At 41.3% G+C, this 14,351-nt stretch overlaps 1 pseudogene; it reads left to right on the top strand.

Annotated features, from left to right (window-relative positions):
• The first annotated feature begins 597 nt into the window (after window positions 1-597).
• Window positions 598-8,678, top strand: LOC135558239 (UPF0489 protein C5orf22 homolog; annotated as a pseudogene).
• Window positions 8,679-14,351: the final 5,673 nt, after the last annotated feature.

The raw sequence follows: 14,351 nt of genomic DNA, 5'->3' as shown, positions 1-14,351 counted from the left end.
GTGGGGTTGAGTGAGACCAATCATCTTAAGGTGGTACCCAGGTCCTGATTAGCTCGCTCCGACAGGCCGTTCGTTGGGGATAAAATCCAGAGGATAGACTGGCCGATGCCCCAATAAGGATGCAGAACGCCTTCCAAAACTGAGATGAGAATTGAGAACACCGGTCGAAACCATATCCACCGGGAGACCATGGATCCGAAAGACGTGATGCACCATGAGCTGGGCCATTTCCTTGGCAAAGCGTAGTTTATTGAAAAGGATGAAATGAGCAGCCTTAGAAAACCGATCCACCACTGTCAGAATGACAGTGTTGCCATCAGACGGGGGAAGCCCAGTGACAAAGTCCAGAGAGATATGGGACCAGGGACGATGAGGGATCGGTGGTGGCTGAAGAAGGCCAGAAGGAGCTTGCCGTGGAGTCTTGTTCTGGGCGCACACCGTGCAACCCGCGATGAAGGCAGAGACGTCAGGAACCATTGTGGGCCACCAGAAACGTTGTCGAAGGAAGGTTAGCCTGGCCCTCTTCAGGTCCAGGCTGGGAGCGTTGTGTCTTGCGAACCAGAGTCTCAATACTACAATCCACAGTGGCTGCTAGGCATGAGGTAGGGAGAATGTTTTCGGTGACTAAGGGTCTGGCAGAGGAACTGTATAGGCGGGAGAGAGCATCAGGCTTCACATTTTTGGACCCTGGGTGGTAGGAAATGGTGAAGTTGAATCTGGTAAACAACAGTCCACCGGGCCTGCCGGGAGTTAAGACGCTTGGCTGTGAGGAGATATTCCAGATTTTTATGGTCGGTCCAGACCAAGAAAGGCTGTTCTGCTCCTTCCAGCCAGTGCCTCCACTCTTCCAACGACATCTTGACCGCCAGGTCAGGTCAAACTACGTCGTATTTCCTCTCTGCAGAATTGAGACAATGGGACAGGAAGGCACAATTAAGCTTTTGGTCCTGGGCAGATCGCTTGGACAGGATGGCCCACACTCCAACATCAGATGCTACCACAAATTGACGCGACAGTCCGAATGGATGAGGATGGGTCGCCGAAATAATAATAACGTAATGGGAACCAGGTGTGTACAATCAAGACATAACAAATGGAAAAATAAATGTGGATCGGTGGCAGCTAGAAAGCCGGTGACGACGAGCACCGAACTCCGCCCGAACAAGGAGAGGCACCAACTTCGGCGGAAGTCGTGAGAGATTGTAATACCAGATCATGTGATTTAACCAAAACATTTTGTTATCCATTATATTGTTTAGTGTAGCAAAAATGATTTTTGACAGGTTGCAAGGGGTCCTTTTGAATTTAGAAAATGCTAAGTTATTAAAACAAATCGTTTTTTTTTTCTATTTCAAGCCTTATCTCATTGATTGGGACAGGTGTCTGTCATCATGACATGTGGCACTTTGGGGTGGACCCACTTGGCTCAATCAATGAGAGAAGACTTGAAATAGACAAGATGGTGGCGAACACATTGTTGAATGAGATCATGATTTTAGTTAGTTTAGTGCTGGGGCTGGAACAGAAGCATTCACGCAGTACAGCAGCTCTCCAGGACCCTGAGCTATATATAGATGGGTAACACCCCCCCCCGGTCTTGCTGAACATAGACAACTAAATCAATACATTTTGAGAATGAAGGCTCATCTATTAGAGCTGGGCCATATGGACAAATATCCATATTGCCAGAACCCTGAATTGATGCAAGAAAAAGAGTTTATAACGTTGTGCACCACAGATTTTATTTTGAACACCCTTTAAACTAGTACAATTAGTTTGATGGTTGTAGCCTTCAAATGTCCCATTAACAATCACCCATATTAGCAAACATAATTTAAAACTTCACATTTCTCTAGTATAGGCTACTTATTGTAATGAACGATATCAGCAAAATGCCGGTATGGTCGGTGTCGATCATTTTTGGTTTATTGTCCCAGCTCGAGTGTCTATATATTTTACGTGTAGCATTGTGTTTCCTATTCCTATTCATCGGACTATGGCATCAAGGCACATGCCACTGAAGAACATAAAGATGGTCCATCTGGATTCCCACCCAGACCTCCCCATACCTGTCAATATGTCTGCAGACACTGTTTGACAAGGATGCCTTGCTCAGGTGGGGTTACTGATGAAAAGGGGGTGACTAGCCTATAGTGTACTGTACTGGCAAACATTTTATATATCCTTGCAGTCTAGGGTTTGCTAAATTACCTATTTAGGTATCCTAGAGCAGACTAAAATTCATTACATTTAATTGAATAAATAAGACATGACCAGTATTTGCAGAAGAGGTGGCTCCTCAGAGGAGGAAGGGGAGGGACATCCTCCTTAGTGAATTTCATAAAAATCAAAATATTAAAAAAGCTATCATTTTTAGATAAAACTATACTAAATATATTCATATGTGCCAGTGTTGTGCCTTTAGATTTTGAGAAAATGAACAACAAAGGAAGACTTTTTCAGCTCTCTCATTGACTTCTCAAATCCCAAGCCTGGCCTGCACTGCTTGGTCTGTTTCGCAGGCGTTCCAGGAAGTCTTGCGATGTTGCACGTCTGGGTTTAAAAACGGTGACAAAGTAGCCTATCGCCGCTCAGATTCACACATTGATGAAATAAAGGTTGATCAAATAGGAAAGAAGGCGGGATCTGCATTGAATGGCAATAGAGACTGGGAAGTAGTCTGTGTGTGACAGTAGACTGTTCCAGATTGCGTAGATTGAAAAAAAATGCACCAGTTTGAATGCACATGATGCGAAATTCCAAATTGTCACATTAGGGTTTGTGGAAATGAGTTGAATTATTTTTGTTAATGTAATTCATGAAGGCACCCTCTTAAATATCTACATACCAGCAATTATTACCAGCATGTCTGTGTCTGCTGGATTTGTGCCAGTGCGAGTGGGCAGTTGCCCGAGGAGAGAGAGCACAACATTTGAGCAGCAGGTACAACATAATGGCAGACAACAGACAAACTAGTAGCAGTTATCACGCTAGTTAACTCTAGCTATCTAAGCATTAACGTCGTTGTCGCCTTTCCACCTGCACTGTATAGCCTAAATTAATCTGCCCCGTTGGAAAACTGGGATTCCCCTCTATTAAACAGTAGCCATGTATTTGCAACAACACAAAAAAATATTCTAAGAATAGTCTAAATGACAAATAACTTACTGTGCATAGAAACATAGATATTTATACCTTATGCACTGGACAAAAATATAAATGCAAAAATGTTTCATGAGCTGAAATAAAAGATCCCAGAAATTTTCCATACACAAAAAAACAACATATTTATCAAAACTTTTGTGCACAAATTTGTTTCCATTCCTGGTCAATCAAATTCATTTATGAAGCCCGTCTTACATCAGGTGATATGTCAAAGTGCTGTACAGAAACCCAGCCTAAAACCCCAAACAGCAGTTCATGCAGGTGTAGAAGCACGGTGGCTAGGAAAAACTCCCTAGAAAGGCCACAACCTAGAAAGTAACCTAGAGAGGAACCAGGCTATGAGGGATGGCCAGTCCTCTTCTGGATGTGCTGGGTGGAGATTATAACAGAACATGGCCAAGATGTTTAAATGTTCATGGATGACCAGCAAGGTCAAATAATAAAAATAACAGTGGTTGTCGAGGTTGCAACAGGTCAGAGTAAATGTCAGTTGGTTTTTCATAGCCGATCATTCAGAGTATCTCTACCGCTCCTGCTATCTCTAGAGAGTTGAAAACAGCAGGTCTGGGACAGGTAGCACATCTGGTGAACAGTTCAGGGTTCCATAGTCGCAGGCAGAACAGTTGAAACTGGAGCAGCAGCATGGTCAGGTGGACTGGGGACAGCAAGGAGTCATCAGACCAGGTAGTCCTGAGGCATGGTCCTAGGGCTTAGGTCCTCCGAGAGAGAAAGAGAGAGAGAGAGAGACAGAGAAAGAGAATTAGAGAGAGCATACTTAAATTCACACAGGACACCGGATAAGACAGAAGAAACCCTCCTGATATAACAGACTAACCCTAGCCCCCCGACACAAACTACTGCAGCATAAATACTGGAAGCTGAGACGGGGGGGGGTCGGGAGACACTGTGGCCCCATCCGATACCCCCGGACAGGGCCAAACAGGAAGGATATAACCCCACCCACTTTGCCAAAGCACAGCCCCCACACCACTAGAGGGATATCTTCATCCACCAACCTACCATCCTGAGACAAGGCATAGTATAGCCCACAAAGATCTCTGCCACAGCACAACCCAAGGGGGGTGCCACCCCGGACAGGAAGATCACGTCAGTGACTCAACCCACTCAAGTGATACACCCCTCCTAGGGACGGCATGGAAGAGCACCAGTAAGCCAGTGACTCAGCCCCTGTAGTAGGGTTAGAGGCAGAGAATCCCAGTGGAGAGAGGGGAACCGGCCAGGCAGAGACAGCAAGGGTGGTTCGTTGCTCCAGGGCCTTTCCGTTCACCTTCACACTCCTGGGCCAGACTACACTTAATCATAGGACCTACTGAAGAGATGAGTCTTCAAAAAGACTTAAAGGTTGAGACTGAGTCTGCGTCTCTCACATGGGTAGGGAGACTATTCCATAAAAATTGAGCTCTATAGGAGAAACCCTGTCTCCAGCTGTTTGCTTAGAAATTCTAGCGACAGTAAGGAGGCCTGCATCTTGTGACCGTAGCGTACGTGTAGGTATGTACGGCAGGACCAAATCGGAAAGATAGGTAGGAGCAAGCCCATATAATGCTTTGTAGGTTAGCAGTTAAACCTTGAAATCAGTCCTTGCCTTAACAGGAAACCAGTGTAGAGAGGCTAGCACTGGAATAATATGATCACATTTTGGGTTGAAATCAAGATTCTATTGCCACCCCAACATTGCTCGTCCTAATATTTGAATATTTCTTAATTCCATTCTTTTACTTTTAGATTTGTGTCCATTGTTGGCAATTGTTAGATACTACTGCACTGTTGAAGTAGGAACACAAGCATTTCACTACACCCTCAATAACATCTGCTCAATATGTGTATGTGACCAATAAAATGTGATTTGATTTGATTTGATAAGCAGACTTGGGTGTTTCAGGGCTGGATCAAAAGCCAAGCCTGCACACCCAGGAGCTCTCCAGATGGAGGGTTGACCACATTTTAACAACATTTGACTAACAGTGCAGATCTACTTTGTGGGGGTTTGATCAAGTGCACAATGACAAGAGAGAGAGAGAGAGAGCGCTAGCTAGCTAGCTATATTTGGTTGTATTTATTTTAACTTTCACTTAGCTAGCAAATGCAGCTAGCTAGTTAAGCCTACTCAAACACCCAGCTCAAATAGAGAGGGATGCTTTGTTAGCTAGCTGGCTATGGCTATCCAACACTGGAACTATTCCAAGTCAAGTTAAGCTTTTTAACTGCTAAACTTCTTTATGACTGTACATTATATTGCATGATTGTAGCGGGTTTACTTTTTATTTCACCTTTATTTAACCAGGTTGGCTAGTTGAGAACAAGTTCTCATTTGCAACTGCGACCTGGCCAAGATAAAGCTTAGCTTTTTACTAAAGCGTTAGTTCTAGTTGACTATAACATGACAACGATGTAGGCTGTGAGTAGCGGTCATGGTATGAAGGTTTGGCTTGGAAAGGTTTTTCACCTGGTGACAGACATCTGATGTGTTGTGCACTGAAGTAGATTGTTGCGAGAAGGAATTTTATATATATATATATATATATATATATACAACGAGCAAAGTGATCATGCTCAACCTGTGTACCTACATTGTAAACTTTCATTCATAGGCTAGGTTGTAGCAACCTCATGATGGGTACAGGGAAAATTTGAGATGCATGTAGTAGCTTGATCCTATCGATATTACATTAAGCTGGATGAATAGAATGTTAATGAAAAAAAGAATCATCCTCCGCATGTTAAACGGCACCGATCACCACTGATTTGCATCACATACATTCACTCACTGATCATGTATTGTTCTCTGTTTGCAGTGAGCTGAGCATTAAGAATTGGATCATGTCCATAGTATATGCTGGGTATGTGTCTCACATGGCATGGCTCCATCCCTACTGTGCATAGCAGATCTGTGGGACAAGACAACGACCATCAGATCATTAACCCACCTGACAACACTGGTTTTCTTTGCAAGCCACTTCCTGTCTTTCTGGATGCCTTATACAGAAAGGTGTGGTTTGACCCAAAGACGTTTCTTATTCTCCTTTCTTTTGTTTTATTTCAGAGTTACAAGTAAGGACGATTACTTTTTAAGTGTTGGCCTATATGTTCATCAGGATCAGCTGGCGAATCCTAAACCTCTGGGACTGAGTATTGTCTGAGTGAACCCTGTGGAGTGTTGCCAGAGGAAAGAGAGGGAGGGTAACATTGGGAAGAGACCCAGGACAGAGAACAAGGGAGTTTTGGATGTGAATGATGCTCAACCCTCCTCTTCTTCAGCTTCCAAGCCTGTGAGCAGATCTAGTAGCTGTACTGACAGAGTTCAGCCACTAGGTGGCAGTAGAACTTCAGGGAGCAGCTGCAGCAGGAATGGCAACAACAAATAATTTTACCGTCATTTAACCAAGCAATTCAGTTACGAACAAATTCTTATTTACAATGACAGCCTAGGAAAAGTGGGTTAACTGTCTTGCTCAGGGGCAGAACAACAGTTTTTTATATTGTCAACTCGAGGATTCAATCTAGCAACCTTTCGGTTACTGGACCAACTCTCTAACCGCTAGGCTACCTTCCTCCCCTGGAAGAGGATAAGGAGCCATGCAAACAGGCTTGTTCAAAGACTGACATTGATGTCTCAACGACCTACACTGTGCCCAGCCTTCTCTCAGTTATTAAGCAAACTGATCCATACATGCTTGACATCGACCTTGATTTTTCCTCTTGCAAGAATCACTTCAAGGAGATGGCTACACAGGTAAAGGCAATGATCTGTAACTGTTGGAAACGAGAGGCTTAGCCTTCTCAAGGAAACATATACCGCTGAGATGAAGCAGATTTCTTACTTAGTATCAGCAAAAGTGTTGTAAAGATGTGTTGCTTTTTCTTTGGAAATCATGTCATGATTTGACGCCATCAGTTTTACTCCCCCTCCTCTGTATACCATAGGAGCAGTACACTATTCTACAGGCGCGATCTCTACAGCTTCATTAAACCTAGCGAAGACCCAGATGAGATAAGAGAAAATACTGTGTCTTTTCCAAAAGTGTTATGTGTTTCAGAAGGTGTCTTTGTATCAGAAGCATGTGGTGTTTCTCCTCTACTGTACACTACAACTGTGTCATGTTGTGTTGTGTTCAGGAAGAGTTGACAGAGTGTGTAAAGAGACATAGCCAGCAGCTGGAGGATCTGGAGACAGCATTTGAAGACCTGGTGGAGGATGATTGTCAGGTGCTGGGCTGCCAACCCCGGGTAGGGTAAATCTCTACCTGCCTTACAGTAACTCTGTTGCCAACCCTGGATAAATCTGCTCTAGCTGCCAGGCAGAAACTGCTGCATCACCACAACTAGGCCTAATCTTCAGTCGGAACCCTTTCCAGTCGGAACCCTTTTTTCTTAAGAACCCTTCTCTCAGCACTGTTCAGTCATAAAATACCAGCACAATATCAGAACTGGGGAGAAGTTCAATTGAGATCTACGTCTGGTGATTTTTCCCTCATACATCAATATCTATGCTATTCCTCCCATGAACAGATATAATACATTTTGTGTGCAATCAAGTTTTTCTTGTGGGTTGAGCACCTCTCTCTATTCTTTGTCTGCCTCTCGTTGCTACCAGTTGTCATAGTCTCATGTCAGAATTAGACGTTCATCCATGTTTAAGGTTAAGTTCAGGCATTATCTCCAAATGGTTACTGTAAGGGTTAAGGTTTGGAATAGGCTTAAAACAAAAATATACAAAACTACTTTCTATAGCTGAACAAACTTTGGAATCAGAGGCAAGAGGCAGATTCTTATGCCCATCCGCCATCTCCGTCCACAACACCCTAGCAAACCTGAAACCAACTTGAAGGTAACAGAGCTCACCGTTGCCCCGAGTGGCCGGTTTCCACATCATCGTCTGACGTCCTCCTCCGACATGGATGGACATCGAGTACTGACCTGTATCATGGGTGACCTGGCTGCTCACTGTCTGAATTAGATTTGGATGTCATAAGGCTATCATTGTAGCTAAAATGATACAGGCATGGTACTGTAGGGTGTCTCCTGGTTGGGCAGGTGATGTTCATGTTGGAAATATATCTCATATTTGTTTTGTAATCAAATATTTACACAATTATAACGTGGCCCGGGACTACGAACTTGTAAAATTACTGCTTTTTCACCGATATGGTCATTACCATTGGTATATTTTTCTTGCTACATTGCTAAATTCAATTTATTTCCAGGGAACGGAAGGAAAATTAAATGAGGAAGAACATAATGTAGCACTAATGATGAAAAGGTCAATCTCTAAATTTAGCCTTTCATTAACAGCTAAAAGGGTTTTACTTTGCTGCTTCTTTTCAACCTTTTACTCTGAAAGGCACAATGCTGATAAAACGATTGGCTTTCCTTATGTGGATGGCTCATACTATTCTATCCCTTCCTGGTGCTTCTCCCTCTCCAATAGGGGTGATGATGAGGATGTTGATGATGACAATGATGAATGTGCAACAGCAGGGTCTGACCTGTGATTATGTCTCCCTCTGTGATGGTGGTGGTGATGATTAAGGTGCACTAGGCGGGGCTGACCTGTGACTACTCGCGGGGCTGACCGGTGAGCTACCCCACCACATTAGCAGTCAGGAGGAGATGGAGAGGCTGGTCCTGGCAGTGGAGCTCATTCTGGAGGCGCTGACCCAGCCCACCCTTATCACCGTCTCCAAGAATGTCAGTGCCAGTTGTGTAACAATACTTTAACGTACCTCTTAAGTTGTTTTTGGGGGGTATCTGTACTTTACTATTTATATTTTCAACAACTTTTACTTAACTACATTCCTAAAGAAAATGACCCTTTCTCTTACACCCAAAATGGTCCAATTCATGCACTTATTAAGAGAACATCTCCTGTCATCCCTACTGCCTCTGATCTGGCGGATTCACTAAACACACATGCTTCATTTGTAAATGATGTCTGAGTATTGGATTGTGCCCTTGGCTATCCGTAAACAAAATAAAAACAAGAAAATGGTGACATCTGGCTTGCTAAATTTAAGGAATTTGAACTGATTTACACTTTGACTTTTGATACTTAAGTGCATTTTAGCAAATACATTTACTTTTGATACTTAAGTGTATGTAAAACCAAAGACTTTTTGCTCAAGCAGTATTTTACTGGGTGACTTTTACTTATTTTCTATTAAGGTATCTTTACTTTTACTGAAGTATGACATTTGGATACTGTTTCAACCACTGGCCAGCGCCACTCACCCTCCCTGGAAAACAGACATCTTGCTTAACGGAAGAACATGGGACACGTTGTAGCACTGGATATGTAGCAAACATTTGTTGTTGTTGTTGATAGCCGTCAATTAGCTTTTTGTCAAATGTAGAGAGCAAGACAGAAGCTTTAGGCATATGTCAAAGATGTGACTGTGAAAAAAATGATCTTGACACCTATAGACACAGTTTGTTCTAGCACAAGAGACCATGTGCTCTGCTATTATTAAGGGGGTATGTGAGGGTATTGTGGCTAAAAGCATAGGCCTACCCTTTGCTAGTTTAAGATTAAAAACAAAATTATGGACCTGATTATATAAAGCGATCTATAACAACGCTTTAGTCCACGATGTTTATGCAAGTTTGCAATCTGTAAAATGCAGGAGAAAGATGTGACTCTGGGATGTCTCTGGTTTGACTCTATGACATTCAGAGGCTGCGCAACCTTCTATAACCAAAGAGACAAAACATTTACTTTGCTTGGGAGGTCATGTGTGATTCTGTCAATATCAATTGACGTTAGACATTTCAACAGGCTATTCAACAACATACTAACTCTAAATCAGTCAGAAACAAGCCAGGTAGCCTAAGAAGGAACGAAAATGAATTATTTAGGCTATATTATTATTTCAAGGCTATAGCCTGCCATTTAAGAAAATCAATTGTGAAGCATTGGTGACACGCTGGCATGAGCGCTCAGCAACACATCAACAACAGCACCTCAACAACATGCCTATACATTTCGCATTTAGGCTGTATAAAATGAAATAAAAAAATACAGAATTATTTTGAATTAAATAATCATGGACCTGTTCCACATTTTGTTGTTACAGTCTGTATTCAAAATGGATTCAATCCTTTTTTTCCCCTCACCCATCTACACACAAAAGCCCATAATGAGAAAGTGAAAATGTGTTTATAGAAATGTTTGCGAATTTATTGAAAATGAAATATAGAAATATCTAATTTACATAAGTATTCACACACCAGAGTCAATACTTTGTAGAAGCACCTCTGGCAGCGATTACAGCTGTGAGTCTTTATGGGTAAGTCTCTAAGAGCTTTCCACTTTTGGATTGTGCAACATTTGCCCATTATTTTTAAATTCTGCAACCTGTGTCAAATTACAATAGATTCTCAAGTAGATTTAAGTCAAAACTGTAATTTGGCCTCTCAGGTACATTCACTGTTTAATTGGGAGGCAAATTCTGTGTAGATTTGGCCTTTTTTTAAAGTTATTGTCCTGCTGAAAGGTGAATTAATCTCCCAGTGTATGATGGTATGCAGACTGAACCATGTTTTCCTCTAGGATCTGATAGATTAATGCAGTGGGGTTATTATAATGGATATCTTTTCACGCCGACCCTTGTCCACGGTAGTCTGCGAATCCACAACTTTGTGTCTACTTTGCCATGTAATGCTTACAAAAACTGCATATCTAAGGCTCTGATCTGTCCTAGGATTGAAGGTAAATGGTAGGCCTGTTCTCTGCTATCCACTTTTGTTTTAATTATTATTTTGAGTATAGGGAATGGTCGGGTAAAAATAGGTTTTACTGAAGGGAGGGCCATCAATTTTCATTTCAGAGAGGTCCGGTTTTCTCCAGGTATCCCTCATTATAAATAACATACATGGAACCACACCAGAGGACAATCTGCCCAAGACATCATGATACAAATCACTGTGATGACAGGACACATCGTAATGTGAGATGCATCTGTCGTGAAACCATGAATTAGACCCATAAATCATCCACTGGTGTCAGGGGATTAAGCCTGAAGATGGTATTTCTTATTTGCTTGCAAATGTGCCTGTGGTGACACGCAGGTACTAGGTCATTTGAAAGGCTTTAAAGTATGGGTTGAATGGTTGGAAATCAAGATAGCATGTCTACCTACTCCACTGTCTAAGTTTTACTCAGGTAAGCCGGTATCGAAAATATATGTTTACCTAACATTATTGTTGTCTATTCAGATACTGTACAATTTAATGAGGACTTCATTTTTTTATGTGCTGAGCTCAGTCGTCGTTAGTCAGTTTTCATCATTTGTGTATAATTGATTGTTTGCCAATTTCTTGCCGAGTCCTGACAATATTGGATGGAGACAGAATTCACAAAGTGACATTTTGATGACTATGGTGCCATTTCTAGAGCAAATGCAGTGATGGCACTGACAAATGCTCAACTGTAGGAATTATTCATTAAATAAATATGTTTTTGTGCCCATAACAATCTCCTTTTGCTAATTACTCACAAATCCTTTCCCTAATACAACGTGTCACTTTAATCAAATCTGAGGAAGCACTTATGACCTTAGCTGACCCCTTTTAATATTTGTATTAGGTTTTTGTACTTCAAGTCAGCAGATGATTGTGATTAGACCCTATCCTACCACACCCACTCCAGTTCGTTAGCAACTCTGTGCTTTGACATCTTCATCTCAATGTTTTTAAAACTTAATAAATAGATTTGTATCTAAGTCAGTCAAAGCTATTGCATGTTATGCCACAACTTCAATGCCTTGGTTGTCAATGCAGAGTACAATTTGTCCCAAAGACCGCACTGTCATTTTGAGTATACAAGAATACCCATTAATGCTTGTACATGAACATATGATACTTCATTGGAATGTTATTCTTATGCAATTCTTACAGATTCTCTCCATAATATTGTTCCCATTTTGAACATCTTCCAAGGAAAGATGGGATGCCCATTAGAGTGGGCTATAGTTGCTGTCAGGAAATCTATTACATTTTCCGTGGGTATAATAGACTCTCAGTGGGGTTGTTTTGTCTCCTGTTTTGATATTCACATGTTCTTTTGAACAAAACGGATGCATTTTTGTGTACACCCATGACAAATTGTCCAATTAGAATCTCCATGGCTTCGCATACAATATCTTCATGCATACGATATCTCCAATTAAGCAGACATTGATGCTCCTCAAAACATAATACTGATTCTTTTTATTGCAGCTCACCATTTAAATATGAATGTATACCCCCGCATGATGTAGCCTATTCCACACATCAATAACATTCAGTACTGCTATATAATGACTCAATGTGAATTACGGAACAGGTTTGTACCATAGACATATAGACACAACTTAGTCGTATGAAAGCTGCTTATACCATGGTCAGAGCCGTATATACTCTATATGATTCTGACCATGGTATTCTGTGTGTGCAGTCTTATTCAAGACCACTTCAACAACTTCATTCATTTCAATGAACCTACACACAGAGGGAATCATTCTCATTCCCCACCATTTCAATCCTAATCATTCCCTAAAATGTCCACCATAGACAACCTTGATTCCTCCTTCCACGGGACTCAGACCTGTATTCTGTATGCTGAGCTGTGTCCCAGGTCTTTCCTGTGCATTGTAAATGATGGTGTTGGACCGAGCATTGAGATGGACCTGTGTGCTCTGATTACTGATGCACCAACCAAGGCTGTTGGATCTTGACACCTTCCCTTCCCTCTGACCGGCATGTCTTAGCTGCCATGGATGGGATCAGGAAGGCTTCACCAACCACATTAAATTTGGATGAGCATGAATGACCAACGGTGGACACGCTCTAGTGATGCCTGCAAAAAAAGTCCCTAGTCAAAAAATTATATAGGATTCAAATTTTTCAAAATCTAATCATTTAGGAGTCCAATAGGACTGGTTCCATTGCATTCTTGTACTGGAATCCTATAAGATCTTATAGTATAAAATCCTATAAGGTAGAATCCCATATGAGTCCAATAGGACTGGTTTCAAAATCTGATAGGATTTTCTATTGGGTTTTTGTATTGTATTCCTATAGGATAAAATCCTATATGATAGAATCCTATAGGACTCCAATAGGACTGGTTCTAAAATCTGACAGGATTTTTCTATTGGTCATACTGCAAATGAACTTGCAGCCCTGAATCACTCCCATATTGTGACGGTGTGTTGAACAGGTTAAGAACCTCAGGGAATTATCACTGGTGTGAGTAGGCAAAGATACATTGTAGAATAATAGTGAAGACATCAAAACTATGAAATAACACATATGGAATCATTTTTAATAAATGATAGTATAACAATACAGTGACAATAAAATAGATACAAATGGCTACAACTTAGCTAGCTAGTCAGTTAGCAGCAAAATGTCGCTAACAGTTGTTTCTTAGCTAGCATAAAAACAAGTGCATAAAATGCTGCAACATGACAAGAATATGACTAAAACATAAGGAAACAAATACTGTACCCAGAGTTCTTGCATTCACAGTGAAGGATAAAACAGTTAGAATAAAACTGTTTGAATAAATTCTCTGCACCGCCACAGGTGTTGAGCTGAACTTGGGAGTTCGTGCTAGATGTGATGTCATCAGTCACTCTTAAAGGGACAGGCTTTCTTACAGGTGAATAAAACAGGAATTAATATAGAACTGTTGTTTCCAATCAACAAAAAATGTGTAATTCATGTTATTGTATTGTACTGGAACTTATGACAAAAACTATTATTTATTGGGTTCAATAAGGAAAACAAGTTTGAATAAGTTTCTGATTGGGGTGACAAAATCCTACAAGATTTACCAAAAACCTACAGGATTGTGAGAATCTTGGTCCAATAGGTTTAATTGTGATTCCCAATGAGAAAAAAGCAGTCCAATATAATTCCAATATGATTCTGACACAGGTGACACAATATCCTATAGGACTGCGAGAATCCTATAGGATCACTTTTTTTATTTCCAATAGGAAAAAAGTAGTCCAATAGGATTTTGATAGAGGTGACACAAAATCCTATAGGATTGTGAGAATCCTATGATATTCTATTGGGAAAAAAATGTACTGTCTGGAGAGCAGAGTCAGTGAAACATGAAAACTAGTTAAAGGGGCAATCTGTGATTGCTACATACGTTGTTTTTTTTTCATCATGAATGC

Source organism: Oncorhynchus masou, chromosome 17, assembly GCF_036934945.1.
Source record: "Oncorhynchus masou masou isolate Uvic2021 chromosome 17, UVic_Omas_1.1, whole genome shotgun sequence".
NCBI classification, from domain to species: domain Eukaryota; kingdom Metazoa; phylum Chordata; class Actinopteri; order Salmoniformes; family Salmonidae; genus Oncorhynchus; species Oncorhynchus masou.
Note: the sequence above shows the minus strand (reverse complement) of the source record. Positions and strands in the feature narration are given on the sequence as shown.